This window comes from Piliocolobus tephrosceles, chromosome X, assembly GCF_002776525.5.
Source record: "Piliocolobus tephrosceles isolate RC106 chromosome X, ASM277652v3, whole genome shotgun sequence".
Taxonomy (NCBI): Eukaryota; Metazoa; Chordata; class Mammalia; order Primates; family Cercopithecidae; genus Piliocolobus; species Piliocolobus tephrosceles.
The window spans coordinates 30,830,396-30,843,346 of NC_045455.1; the positions used below are offsets into that span (position 1 = coordinate 30,830,396).

General features: G+C 33.5%; 1 long non-coding RNA gene across 1 annotated transcript in view; it reads right to left on the reverse strand.

Annotated features, from left to right (window-relative positions):
* The window catches only part of LOC111551798, a 52,669-nt gene extending 43,996 nt beyond the window's left edge, over window positions 1-8,673 (reverse strand). The window contains exon 1 of the long non-coding RNA XR_002734466.1: window positions 8,613-8,673. This is a non-coding gene — a long non-coding RNA (uncharacterized LOC111551798). The remainder of the gene's footprint in view (window positions 1-8,612) is intronic.
* Window positions 8,674-12,951: the final 4,278 nt, after the last annotated feature.

The following is a 12,951-nucleotide window of genomic DNA, read 5'->3' on the forward strand; positions in this document are numbered from 1 at the left end:
AAAAAAAAAAAAAAAAAAAAAAAAAAAAAAAAAAAAAAAAAAAATGACATTAACCTCTATATAGAAGGGGGTCACAGATGTAAGATATTAAAAGTTGAAAGAGCATCAAATTCAAAAGCATTTTGTATTTGTGTTCAGTCCACAGTGAATGCTAATAAAGGAATATTTGAATGATTGCGCATCATTGTTATATATGGTAAACTGTGGTGTGTTTGTGTGTACACTTTTTTCAGCGTGATTAGATGCCTTTCTATTCTAACATATTAAGACTTTGATAAATGTCTAACAATAAACAGCAATTACCGCTCCAACAGTTGACTATATCTACATCATGGCTGTTTCTGGACTGTAAAGTAAATACATCTATTTGCTTTATTTACATTCAACACAAACTTTGTTGTTTGTTCTAGACTTTCATGTATATTAATTGAGCAGAAAAATATATGTGTACGCATGCAGGTTTTTATATGTGAGTGTGTGTGTGTATGTGTGTGAGAGAGAGAGCAAAAAGAAAAGAGAAATGCACAGTTACACAGAACAGAGGCCCAGAGAAGCATGCTTTTACCTTTGCATTTTCAGTAACAGTTGTACACCTTGAACTGTCTGTTTTAGTAAAATAGATAAAGAACAAGAAATTTTTATGGATTACATTAAAATTCCCTATCTATACTGAGTAATATTTCTATTATTTTAAGTGAATAGAAGTTTTAATAAAGGCAAATTAAATAAAACTACTTGGTCTTGCTAAATTATATGGAAGAAAATAAATTGGTGTATGAAATTTACCATAAATTTTCTACAGATTTTGGAACATTAAGCTGGGTGAGCATTGTGAAATTGGCACTTGGTTTAATCTTATTTTGTGAACAAGCTGGTTTTGCACTGAAATAGAAAAGCCCCCTGTGGTTTTATCTTAACAAAAGGATATTTGGCTTGTTAAGGATTTAATCCTATTTCATTTACTATTTGAATACAGTCATGTATTGCTTAAGGATGGGGACACATTCTAAGAAAAGCATCATTAGGCAATTTTTTCATTGTGTGATCATCATAGAGCGTACTTACAGAAACCAAGGTGGTATAACCTACTACACACATAGACTGTATGGAAGAGCCTATTGCTGCTAGACTATGAAGCTATACAGCATGTTCTTCTACTGAATACTATAGGTAATTCTAACACAATGGTAAGTAGCTGTGCATCTAAACATGTACAAATATAGGAAAGATACAGTCAAAATATAGTCTTATAATCTTATGGAATGATCAAATATGCAGACCGTCATTGACCAGAATGTTGTTATGTGGCTCATGGCTGCAGTTCATACAGAATATTTAAAATTTTGTTTATATATAACTTTTTATAACTGGATAAATGTGGCAGAAGTTACTGGCTTAAAATTAAAGACAGTGCTAACCAATTTTGGGGAATTTTGATAGATACTTGCAATAGGTAAAATATACATAGACTATACATATGCATATATTAATACATCTGTACATATTTTCTTATCTTCCATGGCCATGAAGAACAGAATAGAGAATGATAGAAAGGGACAAGTAATAGTACAAAAAGAGTTATATTGTGAGGATATATCAAGAATAGACTTGGCCAGGCACGGTGGCTCACACCTGTAATCCCAACACTTTGGGAGGCTAAAGGGGGCAGATCACTTGAGGACAGGAGTTTGAGACTAGCCTGGCCAACATGGTGAAATCCCGTCTCTACTAAAAATACAAAAAAATTACCCAGGCATGTTGGTCGGCACCTGTAATCCCAGCTACTCAGAGGCTAAGGCTGGAGAATCACTTGAACCTGGGACATGGAGGTTGCAGTGAGCTAAGATCGTGCCATTGCACTCCAGCCTGGGCAACAAGATTGAAACTCCGTCTTAAAAAAAAAAAAAAAGAATAGGACTCAAAGAGCTCTCAAATTTTGAACACAGAGCTTGAGTGTGCTCTAAATATGTGCCCATAGAGAATTTTGAGAAAAAAGATAATCAGTCCCATTGTTGGAACTCAGGACTCAAAAAGCAGAGTATATTTTAAAGATTTATAGTATTTGACAGGTTTTTCAGTGGAAATGTTAAATCTACAGATAATTATTGATTTATTTAACGTATGCATTTACTGGCAATCTTCTTGTCTGTGTTATTATATTACTTATACTGACAAGAGTCACCTAGCTTATTTTACAAAACGTATTATTAGGGTTACTGAAATAAAAAGAAAATCCTCAGAAAGGTACTATTTCAAAACATTGATTACCTGGGTTGCAAAAAGAAATACATGTTTGTGGATGGCAGCTGGAAAGAAACCTGTATTTGTGGCTTTAACATAACTATTCTTTAAAGTACTAAAATAAACTTGCTTCTTTATACCGTTTCCGTGAACTGTCTGAGATGAAACTTCTTTATAATCTACATTTCTCCTCCTGTTACAATAGTAGGAGTTTATTTTCGAAGTCATACATATGTCTGTGTATTCCTTTTATTATAACTCTGGAATAATGTGATAATATCAGAACAGACCTTGATTCTGTGCTTTTTATATCTTAGTTTATTCTGTATTATCTAGATTTTCTATTGAAACACACACACACACACACAAAACAAGTATGCGTGACTTCTGTTTTTACCTCCAACATGGAAAGAGCTTGGAAGCTGCCATTTCCATTCTTACAATAAGAAAAAGCTAAATATACTGAAAATAGATTACTCTGGGGGGTGCATCAGAGAACTAAATGAGTAAACAAAACAAAACAGATACATTACAATGTAATGCTGCTCAACTATAAAAAGAAATGAGCTATCTAACAACACAAAGGTATGGGTGAATCTAAAATAAATATTAGTGAGTGAAAGAATCCAGACTGAAAAAAAATTACATAATCATTCCTAGTATATGATTTTTAAAAAGACCATAAAAATATCAGAGATTATTAGGGGGTAGTAAAGTTGAGCACGTGAAGTATAGGGTTTTTTTGTTTTGTTTTGTTTTTGTTTGTTTGTTTGAGATGGAGTCTTGCTCTGTGGCCCAGGCTGGAGTGCAGTGGTGCTATCTCGACTCACTGCAAGCTCTGCCTCCCGGGTTCACACCATTCTCCTGCCTCAGCCTCCCAAGTAGCTGGGACTACAGGCGCCCGCCACCACACCTGGCTAACTTTTTGTATTTTTAGTAGAGACGGGGTTTCACCATGTTAGCCAGGATGGTCTCGATCTTCTGACCTCGTGATCCACCCACCTTGGCCTCCAAAGTGCTGGGATTACAGGCGTGAGCCACCATGCCCAGCCAGTGTAGGGTATTTTTTAAGGGTAATGCAACTATTCTGTATGACACGATAATAGTGGATACATGATAAGATACATTAGACAAAACACATAAAATTTTACAACTCAAGGAACATCTTAATTCATACAAATTTTAAAAGAAGTTTAGATAGAAGGGATCAAATTAAAAACAACAACAAAACTGTATTGTAAGTATATGAAATGACCTCACTAAAAGGAGTGGGGAAAAAGGCACTCACCTAAGTGACTTTGGAAATGAGTGGCATGTGTAATATTAAATACAAAAGGAATTGTCCATAAACACTCTATTTGGTAAAGTTATCTCCCTTAAGGAAAAGGGTTAACAATTCTGATACTGCTATGCATCTATACTGAAACTGAACATTAAAGGTAATGGATAGTGGATTGTGGGAATCAAGTTTTTTACTGTTGGAGTGAAAGATTACAGACAAAATTGAGAAGAGGGCTAGAATGATTTGGACATTGATTAGAAATGGAGATTTTAATATGAACTATGTTAAACTTAACATAAACATACATAATTGCATGTAGATATAGATTTGTATGTTCCTACAAATATGGGTATAAACATGGGTTAATACATAATACCTAAATATATATGTGTGTGTGCATGTTCATATATATATTTCTACACACAAACTTATGTACATATGTTCTACACACACTTTCATATGTGTGTGTGTGGATATATATATGTCTGTGTGTGTTTGAAAATCTATTCCTTGCTCTGTTAGGTGAGAGGGGCTAGAAACAATGGGAACACAGTAGTAACAAACCTGATGCCAGGATCTTGATTTATTATACCATTATCCAATGAGAAGACATAGGACTCTACAGAGAAATGGCAGACTCAGACTAGTGCAAGTAATGTACAAAATGATCCTGGAGCATCTTCTCATGTCATAAAGCAGAAAATTCTCAGAAAACAAAATGAGCAAACATATACACACAATAATACGGGTATGTCAAAGGGGCACAGGAACCCAAAGAAAGCTGTCAGTGGTGAAAGGGGAATGAATTTTGAGCAGCAAAACAAAAATACTGGATTAAGTAAAAAGTATAAAATAAATACCCATGAATCCACACTGATGTAAATTATTGAATAAATATATGACGAAGAGACATGTCTTCAGTGCAGGAATACTCCAAATACTTTAGGTAGATACTCTGCCATCAAGGAGGTGGATTATAACTCCCAGTTCCTTAACTATAGGCATGTATACTGACTTGCATTCAAAGAATATATGGAAATGGGAAGAATCACAAGTGTAGTTAGCAATAGGACACCTAACTATTTTGATAGATACTTGCAATAGTATCTATTGCAAGTATCTAACACTACAAAGAAACACTACATCAACCAGGTTGAAGGTGAAGAAGGTTAACATCAATAATGATAAGATTTGATGATAATAGTTTTGATGATAATAGCTTTAATATTTTTGATACAATGTGATAAAATGATGCATCACTTTTGTGGTCTGCCTCCTCAAAACATGTAAGCTCAAATTTAATCATGATGAAAACATTAGATAAGTTCCATTTGAGGGGCATTCTACAAATTATCTTGCCCAGAATTTCGTAAAACTGTCAAGATTACCAAAAATAAGCAATTCTGAGAAACTGTTATACCCACTATAAACTTGAGGAGTCAAGGCAACTAAATGTCATGTAGTGTCCTGAATGGGATACTGGGTCAGTAAAATGACATTAGGTAAATCTTAAGGATATCTGACACAATAGAGGCACTAATTCCTGCTAGTATTTCAATACTGGTTCATTATTTGTAACAAGCATACCATGCTAATGTGAGATACTAATAATGGATGTAAAATATCAATAATGATAATAGTAATTAAAAATAACTGGGTGTATATTGTATAGAAACTTTCTGTGCTATTTGTGCAATTTTCCATCAAATGTAAGACTGCATTAAAAGTTTATTTAAAGCCACAGATATTATATTGTGCTAATCTTCACAAGTCATCTTTGGATTTGACCACCTAGTATCTGCTTAGAATTTTCACATATTTATAAATTTAAATAATTATCTCAAAATATTGTAAATAAAGTAATTTTAGTAGACTGTGTACAAATGCAGAATGTGGTTGTTTGTGGCAAACTTGGTCTGTGGTCCCATTCATGTTTCATGGTCCTACATCACCACCACATGCAACTTACCTCTAGAGGTTGAGAGTATATTATATATACTAAAGTAAAAACTGTTTAGAAACAGTTTTCAGAGTCCTAGATGTCGTTAGTAGTGCTGGTGGTGTTATATGTATGGAGACGGGTATGTATGAAGTGGTGTGATTTTGTGAGTGTTTCTTTGGCAAGGAAAATAAAGAAAAACTAATCAATCAGCAGAAATGTTGAGGCTGGGAATCATGGCTTCTACGTGTAATCCCAGTAATTTAGAGGCCAAGGTGAGAGAATTGCTTGAGTCAAGCAGTTTGAGAAACATCACCCTGAGAAACATAGTTAGAACCCATCTCCACAAAAATCAAATCAAATCAAAACAAAACAAAAACGCTAAAAATTAGCCAGGCATGGTGTTGCATGCCTGTGGTCCTAGTTACTTGAGAGGCTGAGGGAGGAGGATAGCTTGCTTCAGCCTGGGCAGCAGCGCCAAAGGAAGGATGGAAGAAGGAAGGGAGGAAGGGAGGAAGGGAGGGAGGGAGGGAAGGGCTCATCACCAGTACTGTAACTTGATAGAGATTAGTTTGGGTTTCTTTTTGAAAAAGAAGTTTGCCTCTTAAAAATAAGGTTTGAAGTCAATTTGATCAATTAAAACCTTATGAAAATTTATTTATTATTTTAATGAAAAGTATTTTATTGAAAGTATTTAATACTGAACACAAGCACTTTGAGGAAAGAGAGCAAAGAGTCATATATTAATGGGGCATAAGATAGTTCAAGGCAAAAGAAAAAAAAAGGAGAAGCGAGAAGCATGCAGACAGGAGATTACTTACAGATGCATTCTAAATTATTTTTGGATTTCCAGTGACCTACCTAGTGTGGACACATAATAACTTTATATTTTATGTATAAGCTTAAGTCTAAGACAGTACTATGATAATGGAAAGGAAATATGAGATGGAAGTAGAACAAATTTTTTCTAAATCTGTTGTGTTATCTAAAGATTATTTAAATATTCAATTTGTAATTTTTTGTGTGTCAAGTTTCCATACAAGTTTTTAAGTATTTTATTTTATTATTATTATTTTTTGAGACAAAGTCTCACTCTGTCCCCCAGACTGGGGTGCAGTGTCACGATCTCGGCTCACTGCAACCTCCCCTCCCTGGTTCAAGCAATTCTCCTGCCTCAGCCTCCGGAGTAGCTGGTATTACAGGCTACCCACATCACGCCGGGCTAATTTTTGTATTTTTAGTAGAGACGCGTTTTCACCATGTTGGCCAGACTGGCGTCAAATTCATGGGCTCAAGTGATCCAACCACCTCAGACTCTCAAAGTGCTGGGATTACAGGAGTGAGCCACTAAGCTGGCCAAGTTTCTATACAATTTTCGAATGTTATGTTCAATTTTTGTGCATACACTTTCATTGACCAAAACAAAGATCATGGACCACTGATGGTCAGTGGAACACGTCTGGAGCATGACTGGTATAATACAATACCTAAAAAATAATAAATGCTTGGTAAAAGATTTCTGTTATTAACACCTAACAATAGGTCTGAGTCAATCATTGAATCATCTTTGTGAAACCATTATTGAAATGGCATAGAAATTTCATGTAAATAGTATTTAAATTATTCTAAAATAATAGAAGCAATAAAAGAAAAAAGTATTCTTCTAGAAAAATAAACATTAAACTTGCCTCATATTTCCCTTTGGAAATAACAAATGCCACAAAATAAAGAATAAGGTAGATGACAAGGTTAGTAGAAAAATTCTATAGTTTAACATAATTGTAAGAAGCATTTTTTAAATTTAAACATCTTACATATGCAATCGTTGGAACATAGCTTATAATTAAATTCTGCTGAACCCAAGTTAAAACAGAACTGAAGCATCAAAAATAATGAAAACCCCTAGCTATGCTTTCCAATTTGCAGCAAAATAGGAAAGCAATGGTACATTTCCAAATAGAAACAATGGGAGGTAAGGGTGGATAAGACAGGAAAAAAAAAAAAATCTAAAAATTCAAATATAAACACAAACAAAATGACAACCATAAGATGAAATAAAGCATTAAAAATAAATGTATATATTGTACATCTTCATAGGATGTGGAGATAATTAAAGGGTTATAGAAACAAAACAGAAAAACTGAAACAGATCAGTAATCTTGGTATCAATTGAAATATCAAAAACCAAATTCAAAAAGTAGATAATTTGAGTATAGAGTTCGAGATTCTAGGAAAAGATAGAAACATATATTCAGTTCATTTATGAAAATATTCAATGTGTGACTCTAAAGACTGAAGAAATTAACAGAGAAACAATAATAAAAGAGTATCACTTGAATAACAATGCTAAAATTAAAAATCCTAAAAAAACTCGAATGGAATACATATTAAAATAACCTACTAGATACTTAATATATATTTGAGCAGGAAAAGAAGGAAATAAGGCTGAAAAAATTTTAAAAATATGTTATAAATCATAAGTGGTCATATAAATGTGACTTAAAATAGTAGTGTGAACTCCTTCTCTTACATGAAAATATCTAAGATTTTAAAAAGCCAGTTTAATGCCTTAAATTTTAAGGTTGTGCTCTAATGAGGAGTATATTTACTGCAGCTAAGATTACTCAGCTCAGTAGACCCAGTTTCTAAGGGGACTGAGGAAGGAGAATTGGTTGAGCCCAGAAGCTTGAGTCCAACCAGGGCAGCATAGGGAGACTCCCATCTCTAAAACACAAATTAATAAACAAAAAATTATTCACTTAAGTAAAAAAAAAAAAAAAGAAAAAAGTTAAATAAATTTGTATTCTGGAATACAAATATTTTAATACATTAGACATTAAATTACAGTTCCATACATATTTATAACTTGGACTCTAGAAATATTTTTGTAGGAATCATTTATAGGAAAATTATATGAAAAATATATGCTTTAGTACAACATCTTAAAATGATTGTTTGGCTGGGTGCGGTGGTTCACTCCTGTAACCCCAGCAGTTTGAGAGGCTGAGGTGGGCGGATCACTTGAGCTCAGGAGTTCACGACCAGCCTGGACAACATGGTAAAACCCATCCCTGCAAAAAAACAAACTAACAAACAAACAAAACAACAAATTAGCTGGGCATTGCAGCACAGGCCTGTAATTCCAGTTACCTGGGAGGCTGAGGTGGGAGGATTGCTTGAGCCTGGGAGGTTGAGGCTGCAGTGAGCCAAGATCACACCACTGCACAGTCTGGGCAACACAGTGAGATCCTGACTGAAAAAACAAAATAAAATAAAATAAAATAAAATAAAACATAAAACAAAATAAATGGATTGTTTGTAGCATTCCTTATTTACATTTTCATTTTGTTGTTATGATGTTTTTCAGTTTGACACATTGCATACATATTGTCAAAATATTAAAAATAGACATTAAAAATGGACAAAAAATATGACATCTTTCACAATCTGACCATCCAGGTATATACAAATGCTGTTCACATTCTCCAGATAATTATCTGTTTATGCAATTGTGACAATAATATACATACAAATACATATACAAACACAATTTAAAATGTTATTTCTTAACAGCACATGAGTTTAACATGTTATAATTCATAACATTAAAATTTTAAATATGTAAGCAGTAATAAATTAAACATTAATTATAAAATTCATTAAGCCACATTATTAAATTACAGATTAATTTTCTATTTAACTGAAATTTGTATATAGTCTCACATTGTTGAAATTATAGCTAAGATATTTTATTATGATAATAAATGCTGGGAGAAACATATGATTTAGGTGAAATATCAAAAAGGTAGATGAAAATGTAGTCGAAATTATTCATTATATAAATTAATCCAAGAAAGCAGAACTATAAAAAATTATTATTAAATCAGAAATAAAAAGAAACGTATAAAAGTTAAAATTTTTAAATAAATCTCAAAATCATTTTTAAAAAATGTTTCTTGTTTTTTGACAACTGTATTATTTGTCTATTTCTGTGTAACAACCCCCAGAACTTCACCCTAAAATAACAAACATGATGTCATCGTTTCTTTGGGTGAGGAATCTGAGTGTGACTTTTCTTGGTCCTCTTGTTCGGAGTTTCACAGGCTGCAATTAAGGTATCAGCCAGGGCTGCAGTCAGCTCAAGCTTAACCAGGGAGGATTAGCTTCCAAGCTCACTCATGCATTTGTTGGCAAGATTCCATTTTGGGTTGCTGGAACAAAGGCCTCGAATCCTTGCTGGCTGTCCTAGTTCTTTGCAGCATGTACCTCTCCATAGGACAGGAAACACATGGCAGCTTGGTTCAGCACAGCAAGCCAGTGAGAACCAGAGAAACAGAATGTGTAAGAAAATGCTAGCAAGATGAGAGCGATGTAACCTTATTTGTAACCTAATTAGTCACATACAATCACTTTTGCACTCTTCTATTCCAGAAAGTGGGTCACTGATGTAGCCCACTGTTAAGGGGTGGGGATTATCCATCTTGCCTGAATACCAGGAGAGGGATCACTGAGGACCATCTCAGAACCTGTGCACCACTGTGACATATTTAGTGAGAGTATGGTATGTGATAATACCACTCAAAATTCTGAGCAGTTTTTGGTTGGACATTCTCACGAATGTCAGAGATGGTAAATTGGTACAACTTTCAGGATACCGATCTGAAAATAGATATTAAATACCATGTTTTATTTTAATCTGACTGAAACTGTCTATTATGTCTTTAAAGAAATGAGAATGCATGTGCACATAAATATAATTATAGTAATGGCCATCACAATGTGGTTAAGATTAACAAGAAGAATCATTTTGCATTTTTACAATAATGGATCAGTTAAATGGCTGCAAACTTAGCATTGCTATTTTAAGTGATATTTAGAATAATTTCTATTGATATAAGAGAGATAAAAACAAATTACAGAATAATGAAATAATGTATGATCCTCTTTTCATTACTGTCTATCTGTCTATCCTATCCATTTATCTATCTATCCATGTATATATATAAAATGTTTATCTACAGGTTCTGGGATGGCAGTTGCTTTTGTTTGTTTGTTCTGTTTTTAGTTTAGCTTTTATTTAATTAAAATTAATGTATGGCTGGACTTGGTGGCTCACGCCTGTAATCCCAGCACTTTGGGAGGCTGAGAGAGGCGGATCACAAGGTCAGGAGATCAAGACCATCCTGGCTAACACGGTGAAATCCCATCTCTACTAAAAATGCAAAAAATTAGCCGGGCATGGTGGCAGGTGCCTGTAGTCCCAGCTACTCAGGTGACTGAGGCAGGAGAATGGTGTGAACCATGGAGGCGGAGCTTGCAGTGAGCCCAGATCAAGCCACTGTACTCCAGCCCAGGCAACAGATCAGGACTCTGTCTCAAAAAAATAAATAAAATTAATATAATAAAAATTAAATTTACTTTAATGAGAAACAGGTAACACATCTTTTATTTTAAAGGAGTTATAGAATTGAAACATGTAAAAAGTAGAAGCAAACACATTTGCTTTTCAAAACACCTGCAACAGTAAGAATAACAAAAAAAGGAAGGAAATAATGAAGGCAAGAAAAAAGGAAGAAAGGAAGGATGAGGGAAAAAGAAAGGAAGAAAGGAAGACAGAATAGGAGGAGGGAGCATGGAGAAAGGAGAGAAAGAGAGAAATATTATTTTACCATATTTAACTTTATTCTACTTTACCCTGGTGAATTTAATTTTGTATGTAAGGCAAGTAGCTTGGATTTGTTCACAAGTTACTGTGTGCTCATTTTCTTTCACTGCATAAACACTCACATATGTTGAATGATAGACTGAATATTTTATTACTTTCTTTTTAGACAAAAAATTTGGAAGTCATAAAACAGAAATCGATTTTAAATTTTAACAGAAAAAAAAACCTTTATTTTTACAAGTATTTATGAGCATATTGGAGGAGTGTACTCTCTAATAAATGATGTATCATTTTCATGCTCTGATGTGATGCAAATAATTAAAAATTTCGGTAACTACTGACTTATTGACAATGTAATGATTTTATACACTGGATGGAAGTCTTTGCTTCTTATGAAAATATTTTGTTGCTTAATTAAGTGCAACTTCCTAAAGACAGAAAATCATGCATATGTCATGTAATCAGTTTCACCATATAGGCAAAGTGAAGGGGAGAAATAACGAATTGTAGACTGGAGGTCTCTGTTCCTGATGTAAGGCTGATTGAGGACATAGCCTTGACATTTGACTATCAGTTGGAAATGGAGTAAATCATAACTATCTCTCAGAGTCACTGTTGTTAAAATTTAGTGAAACAGTATATAGCAAAAAAACTACATTGTAAGCAAATAACTCAGATTGTTCCTAGGTAATTCCATCATTTATGTACAACCAGTAAGTTCTCCACTAGAATTATAAAAATGCTCTGTAAACTTATCGGCATAGTTATTTTAAAAACATGTCAAATTTAATTAAGACTGTTTAACATTTTACAGATGTTTGAACCAGTTATTGAACATAACTAAAAGAGTAAGAGTACATAATTTTAATTAACTAAATTCACTTTAAATGGGCAGGATTGTGTGAACACATCTGTGAACAGAAGCTTCTTTATAAAAGAATCTATTGCAACCACAAAGCCAAACAATATTTGTATGAGCATATTGTAAAATCAATGAAAATAATTATCATTTTAAAATGTTGCCATGAGATTGGTCTCTAAAATCAGATTATGGCTCAATAGAATTCATTGAATTTTGGAGCAGATAATTACTATGCAAAAAAAAAAAAAAAATGAACTACAGCCAGGTGCGGTGACTCACGCCTGTAATCCCAGCACTTTGGGAGGCCAAGGCAAGCAGATCACAAGGTCAAGAGATTGAGACCATCCTGGTCACCTTGGTGAAACCCCATCTCTACTAAAAATACAAAAAATTAGCTGGGCGTGGTGGAGGGCCCCTGTGGTCCCACCTACTCAGGAGACTGAGGCAGGTGAATCGCTTGAACCTGGGATGCAGAGGTGATCTGAGACTGTGCCACTGCACTCCAGTCTGGCGACAGAGCGAGATTCGGTCTCAAAAAACAAAACAAACAAAAAAATTGAACTACATTTAAAATGAATTCAGCTATTTTCTCAGGAAAAAAAAAAAACTTTACATAATTTCTATCTACTTCCATTTCTTATTTGTAAAATTAAACAACATGACAATATAATTGATTAAGTTTCATTCAAATTTACATTCAGAAAAATCTATATGTTTGGACCAAAGATAAATTACAGATAATCTCTCACATTATGCTATAAGGTAAAATTCCGTAAAAATTGGTCTCTCAATAGAAAAAATATGAAGATATTCTGATACAGTATTTTCAAACATTTTATTTATGAAATATATTTTCAGTCAAAAATACATTGAATAAATTATTGCAATTCAGTTTTTTTCATTTATCAAATTTTAATACTTCATGTATTAAAAAGAGGCAACATTTTCTTAAGTATGGAATC